Source organism: Canis lupus, chromosome 23 (genome assembly GCF_011100685.1).
Source record: "Canis lupus familiaris isolate Mischka breed German Shepherd chromosome 23, alternate assembly UU_Cfam_GSD_1.0, whole genome shotgun sequence".
Taxonomy (NCBI): domain Eukaryota; kingdom Metazoa; phylum Chordata; class Mammalia; order Carnivora; family Canidae; genus Canis; species Canis lupus.
The window spans coordinates 45,323,428-45,349,779 of record NC_049244.1 but is presented as its reverse complement, the minus strand read 5'-3'; the positions used below and the strand labels follow the sequence as shown (position 1 = coordinate 45,349,779).

At 41.8% G+C, this 26,352-nt stretch overlaps 1 long non-coding RNA gene across 2 annotated transcripts; it reads left to right on the top strand.

The window, feature by feature from the left end:
• Nucleotides 1–627: 627 nt before the first annotated feature.
• LOC102155078 lies at nt 628–21,360 on the top strand. 2 transcript variants are annotated; one of them, XR_005377191.1, is made up of 3 exons: nt 628–1,019; nt 1,182–1,234; nt 21,042–21,360. It is a non-coding gene; the product is annotated as an uncharacterized LOC102155078 (long non-coding RNA). The 2 variants fall into 2 exon arrangements; XR_005377192.1 differs by lacking the exon at nt 21,042–21,360 and adding an exon at nt 18,328–18,918.
• Nucleotides 21,361–26,352: the final 4,992 nt, after the last annotated feature.

Here is a 26,352-nt window from a genome sequence, read left to right as displayed (position 1 = left end):
TGGGAGGCGGACGCATGCTGAGGGAGACAGGTCCAGGGCAGTTGGCATGTTAGAGTCCTCCACAACTGTGTCCAAAAGATTATTTTTTTTTTTTTTTTTTTTTTTTTTTTTTTTGTCCAAAAGATTATTAAAAGAATATGCTGAGAGGAAATTTTTCTGATTACAGCAGGAGACAAGAGTTCAAGAGGTCAAGGAATTGCTGAGGTAAAACACCCCTGACTGACTCTAGGTGCCCCCAGCGTTATATCAAATTTTGACAGGTTGCCCAAGATCGAAAAACAAATAGACGCTTCCTTCAACAAGATGGTGATAAATCGATTCTTCTCCAGGAGCAGTGGCCTCTGAAGCGCAGACCTAGGAGTACGGCGCTGTTTTCTCTAGTGATTTATCCAGCTTGCCTGTCTGCCAACTCTTTGGGGGAAATACCAGAATCAGAAGTTAATGTCCTGAGTAGTAGCTACCACGAGAACATTACTCATTAACCGAGAAAACCTGAAAATAATCAGAAAGATCTGGCTGCAGCAGTGATGCCAGAGAAATACGGAGCCGGCTGTCTCATTCCTGTGGAGGTCACAGGCCAGGCCATCCGTGACACCATGGGAAAATGAACCAGCGGGCCAACCAGTCTTGGGCTAATGTGATTGAAGCTCAGAAGGGTGTAGAGTTACACAGTATTCTGAGCACCACAGGATGCCCCTGAACACTGGCCTAGGTCACATGCTCATGGCCACTGGAGGGACATGATCCCCCTTAGATCCAAGCATCTGTGGGCCACCACTGGACGAGATACCATGCAGACTCTCTGTCCTCCCATTCTCTCCCTTCTTCCCTCTCTTTTTTCTCTCCTCTTTCTCCTTCTCTCTGTTCTTGATCTCTCTCCCTCAATCAGCAAACGGAAATGGAGACTTCAGAGCCAGGGGCAGAGACCAATCCTGTAGTGTTCTGGGAAAGGAGAGAGACAAACACCGCGATCCCCATCAATTAAAAGCTGATGGGAGTTGGGGTGCCTGGGTGGCTCGGTGAGTTAAGCAGCCGACTCTTGATTTGGGCTCAGGTCATGATCTCAGGGTCCTGGGGTCCAGCCCTGCTCAGTGGGGAGTCTGCTTCTCCCTCTCTCTCTACCCCTCCCCTCAAGCACTCTCTCTCTCTCAAATAAATAAATCTTTTTTTTTTTTTTAAAGCTGCTTGGGGGCACCACTTTCTGGCTGGGACAGGAGGCAGGCAAGGGACCCAGGTAAGTCTCACATTGACATATTTGTTTACGTGACTGCTCCTCCCTAGGCTGTGGGCATCTTGAAGGCAAGACTTGTATCTTCAAGCCTTTTATAACAATACTTGCTTTTCTCTGATTATGACAAAAACCACATGCTAATCATAGGAAAAATTTGAAAATACAAAAAAAGATCTTTTTAAATGCAGCTTTTAGAATAGTATTTGGGACAAAACAGGCACTCAATAAAATTGTGTTGGAGAGAGGAAGAAAGGAAAGGAGAAGTCAAGGATATGATAACTGTGACATCAGTCTCCTCATTAAAATGCACATAATTCAGCAGTGGCCACGTGGAGGCCATGAGTCATGAGGTGCAGAGCTGTTCCATGTGCGGCTCTGGCTCAGCAACTGCCTGTCGCTCTGCCTGCCACCCCTGCTTTTGGTCTCCTGGGTTGGAGTTTTTTGGGAGGTATAAAGTGAATTCACCAGGCAGCGAGAAACTGGGATTATTTAGCCTGCGGGAGAGAAGCCTTGGGAACAGCTTAGACATTGCTATGGTGCTATAAATTACACTATAAAAAGTAATTTGTGTTTATTAGGAACAAATCAGGACACATACATGAATCCCCAGGAGCTTGGTTTGTTGAGATTTTGGCCCATCTCCCCAACCATGGCTCCTAGACGTACGTTTTTGTCATTTGTTATTTTTCATCAGTGGGGCCATGCTCCATCCAGACAGGGCCATGAGTTGTAAGTGGTGAGGAGACCCACATAGTGAATCTAGCATCCAAAAAGACAATGGAAGAGCCCATGAAATGCCGAAATGCCTGGAACACAGGGTAGGCAAGCATCGTTTCCTGCCACCTTTGTGAATATGATAAAAATATGTACGCGGGACCTGGGTCAAGATGTAAAATGAACTCTTTCCCGTGGCCTGTGGTCAAAAGGTTTGAAAAACACTGTAGAATATTCCTTTCTGCTTGTCCCACTGGACAATGTAACAGAAAAATGATTATATGCTATTGCACGTTGATGGTAATGTCATTGTAATTAGTCTAATCTGCCTTCAAGTAAATGTACTGCAATTTACCTAACGCTTCCCTGCTTTAAGTCACTTTACTATTAGAAATAATATGCAAACAAGACATATTTCTGCATGGTATCGTTTTTCTTTTGAACTCAGATTCCCCAAAGTGAAGTGATTAAAGGATATGTGTGTAGCAGAGATGAACTTCCGTAGACCGCATAACTCAGAAAGGCGGAAATTGTGAATTTCTTTACTTTCTAGAACTGAACTTAAATAGCCCCCATGCCCTTGGTTCTCCTCCTCAGTAGACAACATAATCCCACTATTTCAGAGTAAGTTAGTCTCTCTAGTTTAAGATCCCATTTGTTCTTCGTAGCTGCTCCATCAGTTAGGATTCCTGTTTCTCTTGTGGTCCCCACTGAGCCCGGTGAAGGCCCCAGGGAGGCAGACCTCTGGGCCACAGTTATCTGCTGGCTTTGTGGACCTCCCCTGAGCTGTAACTGGTCCCACCAGCTCTCACGTGTCACTCTGTTCCTGCTGCACCTACTTGTGGTGCCTTGGGGACTTGGTCCACACCCTCTTGCCTTCTCCTAGTCTGACAGGGAAGTCTCTCTGGGTCTTCCCTCCTTATTGACACTGCTGCCTCCCATCCCAGAACTGCTCAGCTCTTTCCCTTGGACCAGCCAGGGAGTGCAGGATGCTGTGAAGCTACCCATAGGTCCAAAGAGATGGACCTCTTTCAACACCTCCCCAGATATTGCCACTCCTATATTTAAGGGCTGTGTCCTAGTGATGGCCTCTCCGAGGAAACCAGGCAATGGTCTATCTTGGGCTCTGGGATCCTTCTACATTTACCTGGAGGATTTCCATTATCCCATCCTGTCCAGCCACAGGGCTGTGCAGGTTGGATGTCCCTTAAAGAAAGAAAGTTGCTATTTAGATGCAAGAATGGCTTTAGGTACTAGGCCCCAGCTCTCTGCCCCATCAGGCTCTTTCTCATACTTCTGAGGTAGGGCCTTGCCAGTAACTGAGCACACAGTGGGATACTCAGGCCTTGCTATTTCCACCCAACATGGGATGCCTCCAAGGGGCAGTCTCTGCTCCAGAGCCCTGCTTGGGCTGACAGAGACTTCATTAGATTTGCATTACAGAAGTGTCTTTAGTCAGTTAAGCAACTGACTCTTGATTTCTGCTCAGGTCATAATCTCAGGGTGGTGAGATCCAGCCCCGCATTGGACTCCGAGCTCACTGCAGAGTCTACTTGTCCCTCTCTCTCCCTCTGCTTGCTCGCTCCCACTCAGATAGATAGATAAATAAATAAATAAATAATAAGATTTGCATTGTAGTCCGAGCCTCCCCTGCCCCATCTTCCCCCTTTTATGTTCACAGGCTGCCCCTCCCCAGGGTCTTACCCACTATCTGCTCCTAACTCCTCCCCAGAACCTTGGGTCCCAGGAGCCATCAGCACCTAAACCTAGTCCCTTCCCTCCAATTCTCCCTTTCTTACCGATGACCAGACGTAGACTTCCCTTGCATGGGAAGGGTATAAGTTCTCTGGTATAAGGTCCCTGCTTCTATCACTCTGGAGCCCTCACCATATGGAGCGGCACTACCTGCTGAGCATGTGCCGGGGCCTTTCCCCCCCATCACCTGACCTGGAATCCTCAGCACCACTGTCTCTATTTTACAGATGCAGGAAGTTAGATTCCAAGTCACTCAGGTACTATGTAGATCATTCCTGAAGAGCAAGTGCAAAATGAAGTCCGGAGGACCCACCTAGCAGGAACAGGTTATGATTTTCTTTTCTTTTTTTTTTTTTTTTTTTGTCTGCATTTCACCAAACCTTTAGCTGCCCCTTGGTATGTTACTTTCGTGACTCTTGTCTGATGTATTAGCAAAAAGTTAATTTCTAAAACTTGACAGGGGCAGGAGAGCTCTTGTTTGTGTGTTTCTCAGGACAGCTCAACATGTGCTAATTATAGGCCTTAGGGAATTGCTAATCATCGTAATAACTTTGATAAAAAAAACCGGGGAGATATGGTTTACAAATGATGCAAAGAAGGAGTTTAATCTGTGTTTGAGCTGATGAATGAATTGACATATAGGATATAGGAAATGTAATAGCAAAGGAGAAAACCTTAAAGGTGTTCATTGGTGCAGTATCTGTGACCTCTACAGCTCTAAGATGAGAGCGCCAGCGATGGACAGAGATATACTAGTATTAAGTGAAACCCAAGGAATTGGGGAAACTGGTTCTTTTGTGCAGGTGACGTATCAGTTGCAGAGAAGCTGAAGGAAAACAAAGCAGACAGTCTTGGCTGCTAAGTGTGGAGCTGGCATTCCACAAGTGGAAGCAAATCACTCTGAGTCCAGGCTCTGCAAACATCAGCTGTTTGTGGTCTAAGCAGCACTAAGCTGGTCTGGGCTCCCAGGACTGTGCTTCTCAAGATTTACTGTGCACATATCAAGGGCATCTTGTTAAAATGCATATTCTAATTCAGTTGGCCTGGGTGGGGCCTGGGACTGGACATTTTTAACAAGCTCCTAGGTGATGCCATGGAATCTGCTGGTCCATGGGCTCCACTTTGAGTTCCAATGACTTAGGAGATGCTCAGAGAGCTCTAAGCAAATGCCAGAGGCACAGACGCTATTTAGGTAACTTATTCTCTCCCCCATTCCCAGCCCACATTTTCAGATTCCTGTGGGAGTTCAAGTGCAGCTGACAATGTGCTCTTTGGATTTTCTTATTGAGAGAAGTTATCAAGAAGTAAACAGAAGCCAATCACAGCCACCGCAGCTTTGCTTCTGTTAAGCCATCAGCTTTTCCTAACCTAAGACAAATATTTCCCAGGTGAGGGCTTGGGTGCCACTAGGGTGATTTCAGTTGATGGATAGACATGGCATAAAATGACCTTGAATCAATAAGGATATTACTCCCCTTTCAGTTCTCTTGCAATCCTCCTGCTTATATCAAGAAGAAAGTCTCTGTTGGGTGCTAGTGTGTTTTTGAACACTCGCTTTTTTCCCTGTGTTGGGATGTGATGGGCTGCTAACAACAGAAAATCCAACTCAAAATGTTCTCGGTGACTGAAATAGCCTAGAGGGGGAAGAGGGAGGAGCTCTGGCTGGTGTGCTCTGCTGGCTCTGCAGCCTCTACTTGGTTGGCCTCACTCACTCTGGGGCTGGCAGCAGCCCTTCCAGGGGTGGGGGCAGCTCCAGGCTTTGCAATTTGTCCCCAGGATTGGTCTCAGTCAACATCTAAAGGAAGAGATACATTCTCTTCCAGAGGCTCCCAGAAGAGAAAATCTTTTTTTCCCCCCCAAACCTCCAGAAAATTTCCCCTTCCTGTTTCATCACCACAGATTGACTCACAGGACCTTTGCCGAAGACTCCAATGGCCAAGAGTAGCCTTGAGCCTTAGCCCTGTTGGGGTGGGGGGTGGGAACTATGTGCTGACTCGTTAAAACAAGACTCTTTCCATTCCCTTGTTAACAAAAAGAGAGCAGACCTCTGGCTGGATGCCTTTGGGCAGCAACAGTGTCTCCCTTGATTTGAATAATGTGTGGGGTGTTTGTTTTTGCTTTTTTTTTTTTTTTCAGTTGCTTTCTATTGATGGCAAGGGGTACTGATTTCATAATCACAGTTGTAATAAGAATTTTGTTTTCTATTATTTATATTTCAGTTTAAGTGTAATTTAATTTAGAAAAAATTTAATTAAAAGATAGAACGTGATACCTGAATGTGGCAAAAATTATGAAAGTGCTAAAATGAGTAGTTTGAGAAATACCACTCAGCTATTACTTCCTGGCCAACAGATATTTGGGCCTTCTAAATAAAGAAGGTTAAGTCTAAGAGACAACATCAGCTGCTCAGTTCCTGTGGTTATCGTCTGCTGGGTTCTCAAGCCAACTGGATGGCTTAGTCCGTTCAGGCTGTTGTAACAAAATACCACAGATTGGGTAGCGTATAAGCAACAGAAATATATTTCTCACAGTTCTGGAGGCTAGAAGTCCAAGATCAGGGTACAAGCATGACCAAGTGAGGGCCCCTTCTAGTCACAGGCTACTCTCGTAGCCTCACTTGGTAGAAGGGGTGAGGGAGTTCCTTATAAGGGTATTAGTCTCATTCATGAGGGCTCTGCCTTCGGGACCTAATCTCCTGAAGGCCCCAACTCCTTTATACCATCACACTGGGCATTAGGATTTCAACATATTTTAGGGGACACAACATTCAGGCCATAGCACTGAATTAGAATCACATAGGAGTTTTGAGAAAGCAGATGCCTGGGCCTCACCCTCCAAAGATGGTCTCTTGTGGGGTCTGGGAATATGTATTTTTTAAAACTTCACAGGCTTTTCTAATGTATTGCCAGGGTGAGAACAACTTCTGAGAACGTTGGAGAATCCTTTTGAAACTGGAAGTTTAGGGGCAGCAAGAGTCTGGTTTGGCGCTGTTGCCAGGCTGTCTCCATTCCAGAAATGTCTTGTCTTACGTTTGTGTCCACTGTCAGTCCAGTCAAGAAGAACATAAAGCTGTGCACTGTTGGCCAGAAAGCAGAAGGGGCAAGGGCTTTATTGGGGGTGAACACAACACATTGTGAAAATACTCTTTCCCAAGCAGTGTTCTCACGATAACTCTGTTAGAATAGTCACAAGCGCAAGATGTGAATGTTAGATTGTGGAGTCTCAACCGCATGCTTTGAAAAAAAAAAGTGTACATTAGGACTTGGAAATGTTCAAGAACTACTTTTAAAAATCAGTGTCCATTTTGTAATTATATTCTTGGTGATATCAACTATTAACCTAAGGGTATTCAGCTTCAAACTTCAGATATCCAACTGTTCTAGATTTTAGCTAAGTGTTTGAAGGTGAGTATAGCCACTGAGAGACCAGAATTATTACGGTTTCAACATGTATTCATTGTCAAATTCACTAGAAAGGTCATATATTTATACATGAGTGCTTTTCTGTTGCTCATGGCATTTAAAATAGTAAGGACCTCACTCTTTTCTAGTCAACAGTAAGATCGCTGTAATTTAGGAGGTTGCTCATCTTCTACTTCCAACATTTCCTCCCCATGAAATTATACTTGTACCTTTGGCCTTCCTTCTGTGTCGTGACAGTTGACATTTTTAATCCAAGTACCCTGTAGCATAAATGAATGTTAACAAAGGTGCTTTGAGTTTGCATGTTACGGCTAAAGGTGAAATGCCAATGAAGGTCCACAACATGGAAGACACCCAGGCATGGGACTGAATCAAGTTTCTGCAACGCTGAAGGGTGCCTGCTTTGCTAAGGATGTTCCTGGAATGGCCCTGATGCTAGGCCAGGAATGAATGATTTGGTAAAGATGGGTCATCAATTGGAAGAGAATGTATCACCACCATTTGTCCCACTTCCCATTCTGCTCATGTTTTTTTATTCAATATTCATGTATTCAGCAAATGTTTATCAAGTACTTATATGTGCCAAGTTCTGGCACAAATATAACAAGTGCAAGTACAGATTCCTCCTTGGAGATCAAAGTCAGACCAGAGGCAAAACCTTGGTCTCCAGCTAGAGTGCTCTAAGGAGGAAGAGGGGGACATTCAGTTACAGAAGGACTAAACTTCTATTTAGACCATAACAAGCAAGTAAGCCTTAGATGGGAAAGATAAAAGTCCTCCAGGTGGGATCAGGGTAATTTTATTTTTCTTTTCTGGAGAGCTTTCATATATATAGACTGCACCTGACCCAGAGGGCAAGACTGTTTCCTTTCCTCGCCCTCCTGACCACTACCACTCTTTTCGTCATCCCCTGGCCCAATTTTTGCCTAGCCTCATGAAACCATCATCTGCACCTGACTGTTCCCTATCTGGACCCCTAGTCCAGGAAAACCACATCTCTGGTATGGTTCTTGCACTTTATGTCTTTATTACAACCCAATAACATTGAAATTTTAGTCAACATTCCAGAATCATACGTGAATTTCACTTATTCCACTGTGACATTCCACACTGAAAAAAATTTTTTTACCCGAATTTTTTTCTTGATGAATTTATAAAGCCGGGGGAGGGGGGGTGGTAATTCACAACCTAAATCATTTGTATTCCTTGATGCAGCCATAAATCCACATATGGTCTTGTATACAATATACACAAACACTAGGACATTGAAACTAACAGATTATATGACTGTAATGACTGTAGAGCATCAACAATATTCCTACTACACAGGCCCCAGAAGGACGGATCTATATAACATGACTTCAAGTTGTAAAGCAAGTCTCTGAGTCTGGCATCATTTGAAGTGCGATAGCACATAAACAGGATACTTAATTCCAGAGAGAACCCTTGCCTTGCCCCCTGCTAACTAGCCAAGTTGTGTTGTGTGTTTTTCATAAACTGTTACTTTTAACCCAACCTTCCTTTTAAATGACCAGTGTCCATTCAAATGCATGTCTTGACTAGATTTTTTTAAAATAAAATATTTGCTACCAACCGAAGATAATATCCCTTGAAATCTAGTACAGAATGTGGGTTTCTTGGGGCTGAAGAGTGAAGCCTGACACATTTTCCCATTGTTGTTGTTTTTTAAGATTTTATTTATTTGAGAGAGAGAGAAAGAGAGAGTGCACAAGATCTCGAGCAGAGGGCAGAGGCAGAGGGAGAAACAGATTCCCAACTGAACAGGGAGCAGGGGAGCAGCCTTAGGCAGGGCTGGATTCCAGAACTCTGGGATCACCACCTGAGCCAAAGGCAGAAGCTTAACCCACTGAGTCACCCAGGCGCACCACACATTCTCCCTTTAATTTATCAGCACTTAATGATTTTTTTTTTGGTTATGTTTGCGTACAGAGGAAAGAAAGGGAGAAAATCAAGCAAAACAATTATTACCTGGGAAATTATTTCTTCTTTTCTTTTTAACTTAGCATTAGAGATTGTAGTCCCAATAAAATGGACTTTTTCCCCCCTTCCTACTTAAAAGCATTCTCTCCTAATTAATGTTTCAATCTTACGATGACCACAAGGGACACATTTTGTTTGCATCCATGGAAGCCGCCTTCATTTAAAGAGTTCAATGTTATAGTCCTGGAGGGCAATTAATTTATTTAGTTGCCTTTGGTCAAAATGGTTTCTGGGCACTTAGAGGAATAATGATCATTCAGCCAACTAAACTATTTGCAGAAAGGCCGATGAAACCACTTCGTGCCTTTCATAAAAATCCTTTCAATTGGAGTTGATAGAGTTTTATTTACACCTGCCAATGCTGCCTTTCATGTCTGTTTTCCTTTCTCCAGAGTTCATCTTCACTACATCATATCTTTAAATAGTGTAGGTCACAGTGATTATGGTGTTACTCATGAGGAAATATGGGACTCCCGTGGCAGACAGTTTCACTTTTTTTTTTTTTTTGAGCTAGTCATTAGAGCTGTTCCCAAATATTCCTGCTCTCCTTGCTTCTGGATTCAGGGTAGGATTGTTCCTCCTTGCCCCATGGGAGGTCGGGAGTGCTCAAGAGACTTGCTCTGATGGAGAGATGTATGTGGAAGTGGCTGCGTCATTTCCAGGCAGAGGTTTAAGAGCCGGTGTGTGCTTTACCACATTCTCTTTCCCCATAGCCATGGTGACCAACCAGGACCCAGAGAGTGACTTCTTCAGTGGGTTCCAGAGAAAGAACCCTAAGGAGGTGGAACAAAACTCCTGCTGACATTTGATGGGCATGTGGCATAATTATAAACCTTCGCTGTTTTAAGCCATCAAGACATGGGGGCTGTTTGTCATTGCAGCATAATGTGTATTTTCTCCTATTACATCTGTTTTAGTCTCAAGGAGAAATAAGTGTCAATTAAAAGGGAATTTTACTTAAGAGTCACGATGAGAGCATCACCTCTTATCTAAATGGAGTCAATTAATTAAAGTTCTGTATTTATATAACAATCAACCCAGTTCCTTCTCCCTCCCAGCAAAATTTTTATTCTTAAATAGAAGGAGAAATCATGGGGATTTGAGGGGCTGTGAACTCCCATTGTCATTTTCATCTTGAGACTTTTTAAAAAGATTTTATTTGAGAGAGGAAGAAAGCATGAGCAAGAGGTGGGGGGTGAAGGGGCAGAGGGAGAGGGAGGAGCAGACTCCCCGCTGAATAGGGAGCCCGATGAGGGGGTTCTATCCCAGGAACCCAGGATCAAGACCTGAGCTGAAGGCAGATGCTTAACTGACTGAGCTACCCAAGTGCCTATGAGATCTTTTTTTTTAAATGTCCTTTTTATTGCTAAAGAACATGTGGCCCTGCGCAAGTCACTTCATTTTTCTAGGCTTCAACTTCCCTACTTTGGAGAAGGGAGAAATTCAAGTGCACTCACTCAAGGGTCTCATGATGTCTGCACTTGGTTCACAGAAATCAATAGGAAAATTAAGCAGAACCTAGAACTCAAGACTTTCAGTGCTGCTTCTAGTTTCTGAAAAGTGTTATTAGGGCAGTTTTGTTACAAGGCTATATTCTGAGAGAGATGCTCATATTCATGAAAGAATACTACCGTCAAAGAAAGGACTTTCAAAGAAAGAAGAGTGTCGGAAATTTTTGTTTTTGTTTTATTTAGCGAATGTCTGAAGTGAAATCTACATATGGAAAAAATGCACAGGACATAAATGAGAAGCTGATGAATTTGCACAAAGTGAACACACTCTTACAAACAGCATTCAGAAAGTCTCCTTGTCACTACTCCCTGACACAGGATTACCACCATCATGACTCCACTGGTCTAACTTACAAAACCTGACACGGGTTTTGCGCCTCTTGACTTCATTGAAGGGAACCAAATGTACTTTTTGGTGCTTCCCTCCTTCATTTAACAACAGATTTGTCTGTGTTTTTCACAAAGTTGCACTTTGTTCATTCTCTACTGTGTAGCATTCCACTGTATGGATTTACACGATCCATCCATTCCATTGTGATGGATGCTTCGGATGCTTCCAGGTTTGAGCCATTATTAATAGTGGGCATTTTCAGGCTTGTCTTTTGGTTGATATTATTTCCTTGTATTTTCATGTATTGGGTTCAGGAGGTAGACATCCTTAGACCTAAGCAGGAGGAGATAGCTCTGTGGTGAAAGATTGTATTTTGGAGCATCTCCCTAGGAGCAGAGAAGAGAAAGTTCTATAGTCCCAGAGGGAGAGAAGGAAGAGGGGATGGGAGGAGAGAGTAGATGTTTTGTGGAGCTAGAGTGTGCTGTTGACCTCCACTACCCAGCTACCGGGACAGGAATGTCATTGTCCCTATAGTTTACTCCTTTGAACCCTCAGGCAAGGACACCCTGTAGAATTTCCTCCAAAGCACTTTCTGGAGCAGCTCTATTACGTCAAGGTAGGGAGTCAGCAAAAGTGGTAGATGGTTAGAAGGAAAATATTTTTTTCTAGATTTACTATTCAAAATTGAAGGGATCTTAAAAAAAAAAAATTGAAGGGATCTTGAAAACAAACACAGTATATGAAATATTAAATAAAAATTGCATTAAAATTCATAAGGGAGAGTCTGAGCACTTGCTAATTCACCAGATTCCAGGTTTGTTTTTTTTTTAAGATTTTATTTATTCATGAGACACAGGAAGAGAGAGAAACAGGCTCCCTGCAAGGAGCCCAATGCGGGACTCGATCCCACATCCCAGGATCATGTCCTGAGCCCCCAGACCTCTGAGCCACCCCCAACCGCCGAGCCACCCAGGTGTCCCCAGATTCCAGTTTTGAGTGATCTTGAAACTTGTGCTTCACCCCCCGACCCTCTGCTCCAATTAGGTATATAATCATTTTTAAAAACAGTAACTGATCCTTAGGCATGGCTTTTCTTTTTTCTTTTCTCCATAAAACCATCAAATAAGGAGATAATAAATAAGAGGCAGCACACCCATAAGTTTATTAGTTCAAATGTCATACTTGTTTTCATTCCTGAAATATAGGGTTTGTTTTGGCCTCTCAGAATGCAAAATCCTTCTCTCATCAAACTCGTCCCATTTCACCCTGAATTTCCAGCTCCTCTCCTTAGTCCTATTTTTCTTTATGTATGCTCTGCATGGTGCAGAGCATGGTGCTCTACATCCACTAGTTATTGTTCGAAAGAAAACAGTTGCTTCATTAAATTAATTTATTGAGTTCTTTATGAACATTCTCTCTAATCCACCCTACAGTTTTTGAGCATTATCATCCCTGTTTTGTAGATAAGAAAACTGAGGCTCAGTGAGGTTAAGACCCTGTGGCTTAAAAGGTGCAAGGTCAATATTTAGACATAAATTTGCCTTCCATCTTTCCACTTGGGGTATACATATGGGGAGGCTTATACTCTCAACCCAAAGCTGTAGAGATTTAACAAAGCATGCTTAGTAGTATCCTTAGAGCACTGGTTCTTCCTGGAAGGCTATTTGGCCCCTCCCCCACCACATCCCCAAGGGAAATTTGACAAAGTCTGAAGACAACCAAAAAGAAGAAGATACTACTAAAATCTAGTGAGTAGAAGCCAGAACTACTGCTAAACATCTTTGAATACACATAACAGCCCCACAACAAAGAATTACCTACCCCAAAATGTCAATAGTGCCAAGGTTGAAAAACCTACCTTACAGTGTTTGTACATCATCGTGGTGTTTATTGAGCCTAGAAGAGCGACAAATTGCATTTGAAGAGGGCAATGAGGGATAGTTGAAAACATGTCAAGAGTTGGAAGATTCTTGTGTTTTGGTCCAGGGTCTACTGTTAACTAGTCTCATAGCTTTATGAAAGTAGACTCTCAAAACCTTAGTTACTCCATGAGTATATGAGTGATATGAGCACCTGTCTTATCTCTATATTTATTAATTTATCAAATTTCGTATTCATTACCTACTAAAAATAAGCACGGTAGGAGAGAGGCATGCCTGGGGAGGGAAGCTGGGGCAGCTCTTGGAGGGTTTTATGGACCAGGCTAAGGAATAGAAACTTTAGCCTAAGGCAAAGTGGAGAAAATGAAAGATTTTGAAAGCAGAGGGGTGACATGATCAGAGTTGAGTTCTCGAAAGATCATTCAAGCTACAGGATAGAAAATGGGTTCTAATTACTCTAGGGACTGGGAGACCAGAAGGGAGTTTGTTGCTGCTGCTCCAGGATGAGGTCACTGTGGCTTCAGGGGAAGTAGAGGCAATGGGATAGACTGAAGTGCATGCATTTAAGAGCAGATCAATTCCTACTACTGATGGGTTGACGGGTTGATGAGATATCCCTGTTTTAGAGCTGCAGAGTTTCCATAATGAAGTATGACTGCCACCGCTATGTTTAGAAGCTGGAAGGAGCTGCAGACACTTCACCAGAGTGGATTCTGTACAGGTCCTCTGTCTTTGTCTCATCAGCATGAAGTCTTTTTGGTATCTGACTGGCAGGGCCTAAGTCACACGTCCGCACTCAGACCACAAGGGGTGCTGGGAAAGTGAGTACTTGGCTTCTCCCTTGGAAGAACACTCTGAACTTAGGAAGGATGTTTAAGAAAGATGGACTAACATGCCCTACAGTTTCAGTGGAAAGTAAATTTGTTAGCACCTATTTATTTATTTTTATGTATTTTAAAGATTTTATGTATTTATTTATTGGAGAGAAAGAGCATGAGCACAAGCATGCATGCATGCAGGGGGAAGGGAGTGGGGAGAGGCAGAGTGAGGGGGAGGAGAACAATCAGATTCCCCACTGAGCTCAGAGCCCAATGTGGGGCTTGATCCCAGGACCCTGAGATCATGACCTGAGCTGAAGGCAGACTCCTAACCTACTGAGTCACCCAAGCACCCCTGTTAGTTCCTATTTAAAATGCAAACCTGATCATATCTCTCAAATTAATAATACTCTTTTTTTCTTTAAAATCCCACTTTTCAGAATCTACTCCATACAAGTAAAATTACCTATACATAAGAGCATATATGCCTAGGGATATTCTGTAGCGCTATTCTTTGTGGCAAAAATTTGATAACAATGTGGATCTCATTTAACTGAGAGGGACTGAACTTATGCCATTAAACATGTAGTCAATAAAAAGGACTGAGTTAGAGCCAAACCAGTTGGGACTAGACTCTATAAAAAGCTAAAAGGGACATACTGAGGCCCCTCAACTAGTGATCTCTTCATATTTTACACACAGATCTTGAGTTGTTCCATATCCCAGGAAATGAGAAGGGGAAGAACTGCCTTGTTCCTCCTTCTAATTCAACACCCCTATCCAGATCCAAATCCCTGCATATTTAGCTCATAACTGCTGCTTCACTCGGAAATGTGGTGGCCACTGATAACCCGCAAGGTACCAACCTTTGGTTTACCTAGCTTCCTACGGAAGACTGATTCCAGGTCTTGCACCTGCCCTGGATGACCTTTGAGCCAAACGGTCTCTGTAACTCAACCTCGTTCTGCAGCAAGCAAGAGCCTCATAAAGAAGCACCTAAAATAAGTCCCTGGGTCTCAGTGGAAGCTCTTCTGCCTACAAATCCCTGATTCCACAGATAACAGCTTGGTTGTAATAACTTAGTGGTCTGTCCCAGTCTTCTTGGGCTGCTGTTACCAAGTGCCAAAGATTGGTTTAAACAACAGAAATTCATCTTCTCGTGGTTCTGGCTGCTGGGAAGTTCAAAACCAAGGTGCCAGCAGATTCAGTTCCTGGTGATGGCACTCTTCCTGGCTTGCAGATGGCTGCCTTCTCACTGTATCCCCACATGGTAAGGAGAGAAAGCTCTAGTGGCTTAGCCTCTTTTTATATGGGTAGTAATTCCATCATGGGGCTCCACCCACGTGACCTCCTCCAATCTAATTAATTACCTCCCCAAAGTCCTACCTCCAAACCCTGGCATTAGGACTTCAGCATATGGGAACACAAACATTTACTCCACAGCATGACTCCTGAGGCATTGCAGTGTGGTTATCAAGAACACAGGCTCGGGGTCAGACCACCAGTCCGAATCCTGGTCCTGCCATCTGCCAGTCATGTGACCTTGGGCAAGTTACCTAGCCTTTCTGTGTCCCAGTGTCCTCATCTCTAAAATGGGTGAGGAACAGTGTCAATCTCATAAGGTTGTTGTGAGGATAAATTACTTAACACATGGAATATGTCTATAGAGCACTACCTTGGACACACAAAGAGTTCAACAAATGTGATTATCATCATTCCCTTCTGGATCCAGATATGCCTTAATTTAGTCTCTTCTCCAAATATTCAATGGGGTCAAATTACCCCAGCAGTTTTCTTTCTATCCCAGCCTTTGGTTGAACTTCCCAGTTTAAAAACAAAACAAAGCTGTATCTATTACACAAATAATATTATAGTAATGGGGATTCTCAAAGGACGGAACTGAAATTCCTGGGGGTGGGAGAAAGGAGGAGGAATTTCCGAAGCTCTCTACAGTTATCCTAGTTTGGGGATGGTCTGGAGGGTGTTCTAGCCCAGTGCTGTTCTGTACTTGCGATGTTGCTATTTTCTATTTTCAAAAGCTCTATTTAACCGTTGTAATTTGTGCTTTCTTCAAAGCTAAGTATAGAGCAAAACATAATAATGCAAACTGGCTCCTACTGAGCTGAAATGAGTAGTGTTCCCTCACCAAATTCTCTTGTGAGCTTTAATAACTTCTTTAATTTCTCTGTTATTTTCCAATCTTGTATACCTTTTCCAGAAGCACTCATTTTGGCTTTCTTGAACTGGCTTTCCTCTGCTGGGAAAATGACCAAATTATTCTGCTCCTGTCCTCCTGCCACACCTCTATTTTTTGGTTTTTGCCTCCTATTCTGGGTTTATAACCAATTTCGCAGTTGTTGGTCATGGTGAGAGGCTATAATTGAGTCAGTACTGGAAGACAGAATGATTTGTCAGAACATTTTTATTAGAAGGAAACCATTTCCAGGGCATGGGGAGAGGGAATGGGAGAGAGAATGAGCAGGACTGTACATACACATTGTACTTGCTTAGGAACTAATAGTATGGATTCCAAAGTAGAGTTAAGTTGGATCATTTTCTTTGACTCCGTGACACACCATTTCTTTTTCTTTTTTTAATATTTTATTTATTTATTTATTTATTTATTTATTTATTTATTTGAGAGAGACCATAGAAGGAGAGGGAGAAGCAGACTTCCTGTTGAGCAGGAAGCCTGATGTGGAACTTGATCCCAGGACCCCGAGATCATGACCTGAGCCAAAGGCAGACACTTAACTGACTGAGCCACCCAGGCACCCCTCTTTTATTTTAAGTTCAAGATTAATCCCTAACAGAAGGCAGAAAAGTTCCCTATCTAGACTGAGGCACAAACACAGTGTTTAGACTATAAGCTCTCAGAAAGAGCAACATATTAATGCATGGGAATTCAAAAAACACAAATTAAAACTGGCACGCAGAAAGAAAGATTCATGCTTGAAAAAGGCGGTAGGTTGGTCGGTGGTTACCATATGGCTGCTTTTATAGATGATGTGTAGTCACGTTTATTTCTATACTTGGATATTTCTACCAAAAGGAGAATGTCTGGACATTTCGGAGTACCAATATAAGAAGGGTGAGTAGCTGGAGCTGAGGTTTTGGATGAAAGATACAGGAAAGACCTGCTTCCTTGCTGGGATGTGAGGGGCTCTGAGGTACTTTCTAGGAAAATCCGTGATGCTCCTCTACCCACATTCTTTCCAGACTCAATTGCCTACAGTTCCTTGAGCACTCTTTATGCTTCAGCATCTCCATGCCTTTCTTTTCTCTGCCTAAAGCATCTCTTCCTACAGGGACACTCACTGCCCCCACCCAGACCCTATTCAAAAGATGCCAAGTCTTCTCTCAGCTAGAATTAATCCCCTCCTCCTCTGCATTCCTACAACACCCTATGCCTCTGTTACTTATCACTCTAGTGCTCGTGCTTCTTCTAAAATCAGACCCTGAGTGACAGATCTGGATGTAAAAATTTATTGGGAAAGAGATCCCAGGAAGTCCTGTGAGTGAGTAGGAAGTAAGACCAAGAAAGGAGAAAAGCGAATAAAGGGTGGTTTGAATGAACAGGTTATGACTGTGAGCAACTGGGGCTCAATCCCATTAGAGATCTGAGGGTCTAGGTGGCACGTGCTCAGAAGTATACTACTGAAGGGCAAAGGACTGCCACCCTCATTGGTTGTGAGTTGTTCTGGGGATAATTCTCTGACACTTCTATCCTGCCTCCAAGATGCTGAGCTGCTCCAAGGCCAAAGATCACCTTTAGGTGAAGAGATGTGGGAAGCCATCAGCCTCTAGGGGAACTATCAGAGTAGATGGAGAGTCAGGTTGCAGGGATATGGGCTTCATAAGAACAGCATACTACAAGGATTGCCAGTAGTGTAAGCTTTTTGAAGGCAGGGAATGAATTTTACTTACCTTGGTATACCCCAAATAATCAGCATGTAGCTTTTGTGCATAATAAGTGCTTAATCATTGTTAGACAAAGTTGATTAACATTTATTATATTTGATGAACCAATGATACATCCAACAAATACATATTGAAATACCGACTATGTGCTGCAGAAGAATCAAATAAGCCTTATTGATGCGCGTAGGGAGCTGTCTCAAAGAAAAGACAGGCAATAAACAAATAATCACAATGTGGAAGATAAGTATGTAGACCAACAGCATCAATGTACTCATCACCCATTGGTACAGAACCTATCACCTGATTCTCAGCAGGTTGGATATTTATCTTCTAAGATGGGGGAATTTATTTCTCCTACAGAGGGTAGGGACAGAGAATTACTGATGAAAATTTTTTGGTGTGATTTCATATTCCGGATTGATGGACCTGGATTTGAAATAGACATGAAAGGAAATGATATGGAAATGTAGCAATACAACTTGCTGATTCTTTTCCATTTTTTTTTACTGGAAAAATGAGCTGTTAAATTGGCTAAGTAGAGTCTTGATTTCAGAAACCAGAGGAAAATGTGTATTTTCCTGTCTTGCTCGATAAATAATTATTCAGGGAATGCTAAAAACAAGCTCAGAAAAGAAAAAAGTGTTCCCCCAAAGTGCCTTTGTCTGTACTGATTTCAATTTGAGATGAAGAGGCTGAGCAACGTAACCAACACAACTTTTGACCATAGTACTTTGATTTTCTAGAACTTGAGAAAATCATGCCTTGAGGAGTTCCCATTTCTGAGCCAGCATGCAAGGAGCTGAAAACATATGTCACAGAAAAACCTGCGCGTGGATGTTCAGAGGGGCTTTATTCCTAATTGCCAAAACTTAGAAGCAACCAAAATGCCCTTTGGTAGGTGTATGGATGAGTAAGCTGTGGTACATCCAGGCGATGGGACAGTATCCCATAAAATGAAATGAACTATCAATCAAGCCATGAAACAACACGGAGGAATCTTAAATGCACATTACTAAGTGAAAGAAGCTGATCTGAAAAGGCTCCATGCTATAGGATTCCAACCATATGACGTTCTGGGAAAGACAAAACGGTGGAGGTGGTGAAAAACTAATGGTTACCAGCGGTGGTGGGGGAGGGAGGGATGAAGAGGTGGAGCACAGAGTATTTTTAGGGCAGTAAAACTACTCCGTATGATACAATGGTAGAAATGGGAATATGTCATTAAATATTAATCAAAACCCATTGAATGTACAGCATCAAGAGTGAACCCTAATGGAAACTGTGGATTTTGGGTGATAATGATGTGTCGGTGTAGGTTCACTGCTTGTAACAAATGTAGCACTGTGGTGTGGGATGTTGATGGTGGGGGAGGTTGTGCATGTGTGGGGACAGGGAGTGTATGGGAACTCTCTGTACCTTCTGCTTGATTTTGCTGTGCACCTAAAACTGCACTAAAAAAATAAAGTTTATCGATTAAAAAAACGATTGAATTGTTAGAAACACAAACCAATATTTCCCAAGTGAAAAAGAATTCTTTTTTTCAGAATCATGGTACGATTAATTAACTTTCGGGTGATATAATTTGACATGAGGATTCATGGTGCCTTTTTACATTTATATTTAGACTAAATATAATTCAATAAAGTACTTATTATGGATTCTACTGCCACTCACTTTGACAAGTACTATTGAGAAATATTAATCTTAAAATACATAGTTCAGAGATGCTAGATCATCTTTATTCATGAAATTATGTTCCCAGAAACAGTCTAGATTTCATTTACACAATTTGTGCTTCCCTGCATTTCATCCCTGCATTTGTATTCCCAGCCTCCCTTCCAAAGTACACTAAGGGCTCCATATAAGGGTGCATGATTTGCAATATACAGAGAAAGAACAGTCCTAAATTGCTTCGGATTTTAAACTCAGAGCATATATTGATGGGTAATTGTTAAACTATTTATTATTCTTCTAACTACAGAAAATAACTGTTTTATTTTATTTATTTATTTATTTTTTTAATAACTGTTTTAATAGTCTTCTCTGTCAACAAAAGAAATTTTATCCATAGGGAGATTAGGCAACTGAATGATCCTCTTGTGCCGGTCTCTGTAAGAATATGAGAATGTAGCAAATTTGGGGGCCAGCTTTCACCTAACTTCTTCAATTCAGAGAACATTTCATTGATACCGATGCCTTCTCCTGCAACTTACCCTGAATAACATGCACTTTTCTTTTTTTTTAAGTCGGGTCACCAAGACTTTGGTTTTGGTTTGTTTATCTTTTTTTTTCTCCCTATGTTGTCTTTAATGAGCATGCATTATGAATATAATAAACATCTTTTTAAAGAAGCAAGATGTTTGTTTAAAACACTTCTGTGTAAGAGATTTCACTAAGGAATTCTTAACCACTTTGGTCTTTGATTACCTCTGGTTGTCTGAGGAAGCCAGGGGACACCTTCCAGAAGTAAATCTGCTCTAGAAGAAATAAATGCTTGCTGATTTGAATAAGCCTAGAGTCACACCCTGATCTGAGTTAGGACAATGATATATGAATGAATACACAAACGGGCAAAGAAAAGGAAACTGATAAGGGATTTTCAGGAAGCTCATGAAAAGTTTTTTTTTTTCCTAAGATTTTATTTATTCATGAGAGCCACACAGAGAGAGGCAGACACATAGGCAGAGAGAGAAGCAGGCTCCCTGCAAGAAGCCCGATGCAGAACTTGATCCCTGACGCTGGGATCACGCCCTGAGCCAAAGGCAGGTGCTCAACCGTTGAGCCACCCAGGTGTCCCTCATGAAAAGTTTCAGATGGAATGCCTGCTGCTCTGTTACAAATGCCCCTTTTAGGTGGCCAAACCCACCCTTTTTTATTACATGAGCATTCCAATCAGGCCATTTAAAATATTAAACATCCCCACTTTCCGTAAGGCAGCTTTAATTTGCAGACATTCACAGAAGAGAGGTTAGACCTTGATAGATGGCATTGCTCCAAGTGTGTCCCTTCCTCCTGGGGGCTGTGCAGGACTCTAGCTTCATCCAAGGCCCTGCCGGTGGATTATGGCTCAAGTATATCAGAATGACCTGGCCCTAGCATTTGGCAAAGCCCCAGGGCATCTAGGGGCAAGACAGGAATTCACAATGAGGAAGTTACTTGTGGCCTTTGTTGAAGATCTTTTCAATTAAAGCTTTAACATTTTTTACAAGCAACCCCCAGGGATTCCGTCTGTCATTCTCAATACCAGTTTTGATGGATGGCAGGCTAGCACAGCCTCGGACTCCCCCAGCTCACTGCAAACATCAAAACTCAGGTACTCATCCTTCTCCAGAGACCTCCCTGTGCTGCTGACAGGAACATAGATCAAGAAACCTTAAGAAATGTTGATTTTGCTTAAATAAATGTGTAAGTGTTGTTTTCAGCAGAAATGATTCTTGTTCCTTGCTTTGCATTTCAGTCATTAAAGATGAAGAGAGCATACAATCAACAAAACTACAAGGCAACTTACAGAATGGAAGAATTTATTTGTAAATGATAGATCTGATAAATGATTAATATCTAAAATATATAAAGAACTTATACAAATCAACACCCAAAAAAAGCAAATATTCCAACTAAAAAATAGGAAGAAGACATGAATAGACATTTTTCCGAAGGAGACAGACACGTGGCCAATGGATACCGGAAAAGATGCTTAACATCATTCATCATCAGGGAAATACAAAAAAAAAAAAAAAAAACTACAATGAGATATCACCTCACACCTGTGAGAATGGCTAAAATCAGCAACACAAGACACAATAGGTGTGGCAAGGATGTGGAGAAAGGGGAACCCTCTTGCACTGTTGGTGGGAATGCGAACTGGTGCAGCCACTCTGGAAAACGGTATGGAGGTTCCTCAAGAAGTTAAAGATAGAGTTACCCTATGATCCAACAATCACAGTACAGGGTATTTACCCAAAGGATACAAAACCACTAAGTCAAAGGGATACATGCACCCCAATGTTTATAGCAGCATTATTTACAATAGCCCAGATACGGCAGCAGCCCAAGTGTCCACAGATTGATGAATGAATAAGGAAGACATGACATATGTATGCAATGGAATATTACTCAGCCATAAAAAAGAATGAAATCTTGCCATCTGCAACAACATGGTTGGACCTAGAAAGTGTAATGCTAAGTGAAATAAATCAGAGAAAGACAAATACCATATGATGTCACTCATATGTGAAATTTAAGAAATAAGACAAATGAGCAAAGAGAAAAAGAGAGAGGACAAACCAAGAAACAGACTCCTAACTATAGAGAACAAATTACCAGAGAGGGGAGTGGGTGGAGGGATGAGTGAAATAGCTGATGGGCGTCAGAGAGTGCACTTCTGATGAGCCCTGGGTGATGGAATTAGAATAAAAACATAAAAGAAAAGAGTGAATTCAGGATGAGAATTTTAAAAAAGATGAAGAGAACAACATCTTTTGGTTTCTGCATAGACTGGGTGGCAATTTGATACCAGGGACAGAATAGTCCTGATTCAAATCCCATCTGATTCAAATCCCATCCCATCCCAAACTCATTGCCCTAGAGTATGAGTATGAGTATGAGTATGAGTATGAGTATAACTCTAGGCAAATCATTTAACTCCTCTAAGTCCTGTTACCTTCAAATCTGCAACAGGGGTCATAACACCCAGTTTTCATTTAATTTAAGGGATGGGCCTCTTTAGTACCTAATGTGTAGTTTCTATTAGTCATGGGTCTAACTCCAAGGGGCCATATGTATGAATGATGTGCGCATGGGGCATGTATGTAAATATCTATCCACCTATACAAACCATATACACATATATGAGCCAACATTTAAGAATTGAAAAATTGCATACAAAAAACCTCGGATTTCCTGTTTCTTTTGAAAGTAAAATCAGAAGATCTGGAAACATTGGACTGAGTCTAAGCAGCAGCTGCCCCTTGACTCAGGGCAAGTGCACATCGTCCCACCTTTCCCGGACCACTTCATTATTCTGTGATCAGCCTGGCCTGTTTGATCATCTGACTGTGCCACTTTCTATCCGTACCCCATCCCACTCCACCTCCTACTGCAGGGCTCCTGGCAGGGACTCTTCAGAAAGGTAAATGCACACTCCAGTTTATTTTCAATAGACTGGGGTGGGTAGGTAGGTGGTCACTTTCCACGAGAGGCTTCCCTTATCTCGTAACTCATTGAGTAGTTAAACTTGAAAGAGAGGGATTGAGAGGAGATGAATTAAAATTTGTAAATTAAAAATTGTTTTTGGCCTATCCCTGCTCAAGAAGACCCCCTACTCTTCTCCATAATTGCCTGACTAAGCAAATGATATTGCTGAAGATAGAGATGAAGCAGTGGGTCCCAGGGCATATTTCAGCTATGACAGTGTTTCTCCACCAGGGCAACTCCGTACACAGGAAGTGTGTTGAAAACTTGTGAGATTTATTTTTTTTTCCAATTGTCATAATGACTAGAGGGCAACATCTCATGTAGTGGGTAGGGCCAGGATGGTGAATTCCCTGCAAAATGCAAGAAAATCCCCTATATTAAAGGATCTGCTTTATCCCTCACAATTTTGAATGTCCTGCCAGATATTCATATAGGTGAAAAACATATTTATAATAATCTGAACCCAGAACCTGACTCCATTATACATTCAAATACTATCAAGCCGTTTCAATAAGCACTGAATTTTCTAGGAATTCAGCTACTGTGTAAATTGAGGGAAGAGTATATACCTTCTCTGTTCAGAAATGTCCCATTTCAGAAACTACCTGAAGGCATCGCTGTTTGATGAACTCGGGGTAAAAAATTGACTGAGTTATTCTACCTAGGGAGATGCCTCATTCAGGGTATTTTTACCTAAGTGGCAAATGTTTGATTAATTCATTAAGGATGTGTAGGGAAAAATTTGCACTTCATTGGAAAACTGTGCACTGTCTATAGCACACCCCTCTGGGTTATTTGATTCTGATTTCATGGAAGCTGTTCTACAACTCATGTAAAGGGTAGATAACTGATAACAATGAAAAATAATTTTTGTCTATAAACATGCAAATTTTGTCCTATTAAAGGTACAATTGGCCTTTCTTCCACTATTGAAGAAGCTAGTTTTGCCTCCATGTATACATTCATTTCAATATTTCTGATTTATAAATGTGTTCTGTTCATTCTTTGGTTTCTCTCTTGAACAGGTTTTAATATCTGCCTAGTTCCTCATTATGAGTTAATTAAAATATATGCATATGCTCATTTTTCTCTCTGGATGAGAATCAAGCTTTTACTTGTTTGTTTTTTAAAATTGTCTTTTAACAGTAATCTTGTCTGGGTATCTGCAAATTGAGATACATATCTTTTTGGAAATTACTTTCCTTTTAGTTCCTTTTATAACAGGATGTTATATTTATTTTTTTAATGTGTCATACATAAATTTCAATTCAGGAGAGTAGAAAGGGTGTTCATAAATTTGTTATAGGGGTGTCTCATGGGCTCAGTCAGTAGAGGGTGCAACTCTTGATCTCGAGGTTGTGAGTTTGAGCCCCACGTAGGGTATAGAGATTACTTAAAAATAAAATCTTTAGGGATCCCTGGGTGGCGCAGGGGTTTGGCGCCTGCCTTTGGCCCAGGGCACGATCCTGGAGACCCGGGATCGAATCCCACGTCGGGCTCCCGGTGCATGGAGCCTGCTTCTCCCTCTGCCTGTGTCTCTGCCTCTCTCTCTCTTTCTCTCTCTGTGACTATCATAAATAAATAAAACTTAAAATAAAATAAAATAAAATCTTTAAAAAAGATTGTTATGGAAGTTCTTGGGTGGCTCAGTCAGTTAAATGTCAGCCTTCAGCTCAGGACACTATCCCAGGGTCCTGGGATGGAGCCGATGTCAGCCTCCCTGCTCAGCAGGAAGTCTGCTTCCTTTTCTCCCCCTGTCCATCCCGCCCCCTCATCTGCGCTCTCTCTTTCTCAGGTAAATAAATAAAATATTTTTTAAAAATTTGTTATAAAAGAGAACACAGGGTCTGAAAATGTTGGAATTAAGTTTCCATTGGAAATTCTCTGAACAGGCCCACATATAATTGATCAACTGGGTGATTATTTTTCCCAGTCAGACACAAAGTTCTAGAGTTCCAACCTATTTGGAGCAATCACTAAGCTTTGAATTATTTTGGGATCCACTCTCCTTCCCCTCAACTCAAACTTGGTTTAGACTTAGATAGTACTGTTACAAAGTAGCCATTTATATGTGCCACTGATGCAAATTCCTTTTTTCACTATCTTCCCCAGATCATCAAATCCAAGAGTATTCCAGACAAACTGTATTGTCTGGCCATCGTAGGTAATGTCACTAAATGGAGTCATGTTTTCTTATCTTCTCCTTCCTTCATCTATATTTTTTCATCCCAAGATGAGAACAGCCCAAAGAGCACTTGCTCTCCAGGTCACCCCCAGGGAATCCTGATCCTGACTTGTCGCCCTGCAATGAGTTTTAGGCCCAACCATTGTAACACAATCATCTGATGACACATTTTAGGTTAGGATTTGAGGCTGAAATTTCTTTAAAATCAGGAAGAAATAGTGAATTGGCTGACCAATCTCGATGCCATAAATTTCCCCCCTGGGTTGCTGGTTGGGAATGTGTGCAGCTGACAATGATAAATGAAAGAGGAAAAAAAGATCCTCTCCTAGTTGTTTACTACTAAAATATCCTTATTTTAAATATTGCTTTTCTTTGTATTAAATAAACACATTTATCCCCCCCAAAAAAGTACAGAAGAGCTTGGCAAACAAAAATAAACTTTAGAAAATTTATGAGCCTGGCTTATATATCGCTTTATTTAGAGGATAATTCTCACATATTTTTTTTTCTTCCACCTACCAAAAGGAACATGCATAATAAATGAACTAAGCTTGGCAGGAAATCCATCAATAAGGTTAATTTAAAATGTAGGCAGAATAGCAAATCTCCATATGGATATCAAGGGCCTTGTTCTTGTTTCAAAACCAGTTGACTTCCAGACATCTGAATATGCCTCTCTGAAGAACCAGACAGAAGGAAATCCCAGCAACTTAAACATCCTCCTCCCCATCCTGATGATATATCTTCAGGGAATTCATTTTTAGGATCACTTAACAACACAGGAGCAGAGCTGAGGCTAGATATGGGGCTGTGCTGGGGAGCAGGTGCTCAAGACTCTGGTGCCGCCACAAGCTCTATGACGTATGGTGAGATACAGAACCTCCCCAGGCCTCAGTCTCCTCATCTGTAAAATAATGACAGCACGCAAAGCTGTAGGACATTGCAGATGGGTGTATGACGGCTGAGGTGACTGTATCTGATAATCCATTAAGAAGCCCTGCACTGTGCCTGGCAATATAATACTTATGAAATATTTAAGACTTGGGTTTTTTAATACCAGAAATTGGTGAGGGGGAGTGTGGGCAGATAAATGGGAGAGTGTCATTTTAAAGGTTAATGATTTTAGGGGCACCTGGGTAGCTCAGTTGGTTCAGTGCCTGACTCTTGATTTTGGCTCCAGGTCATAATCTCAGGGTGGTGAGTTCGAGCCTCACCTGTGGAACCTGCTTAAGATTCTCTCCCTCTCCCTCCAGCCCTAACATGCCCTCTCTCCTTTCTCTAAAAAGAAATAAATAAATAAAATAAAGAGTAATTATTTTAAAAGAGCAGCTTCTCCAAAGAGGAAAAAAGGAGCTAAAATAAGACCTCAAAATATGGCAGAAACTTTTTG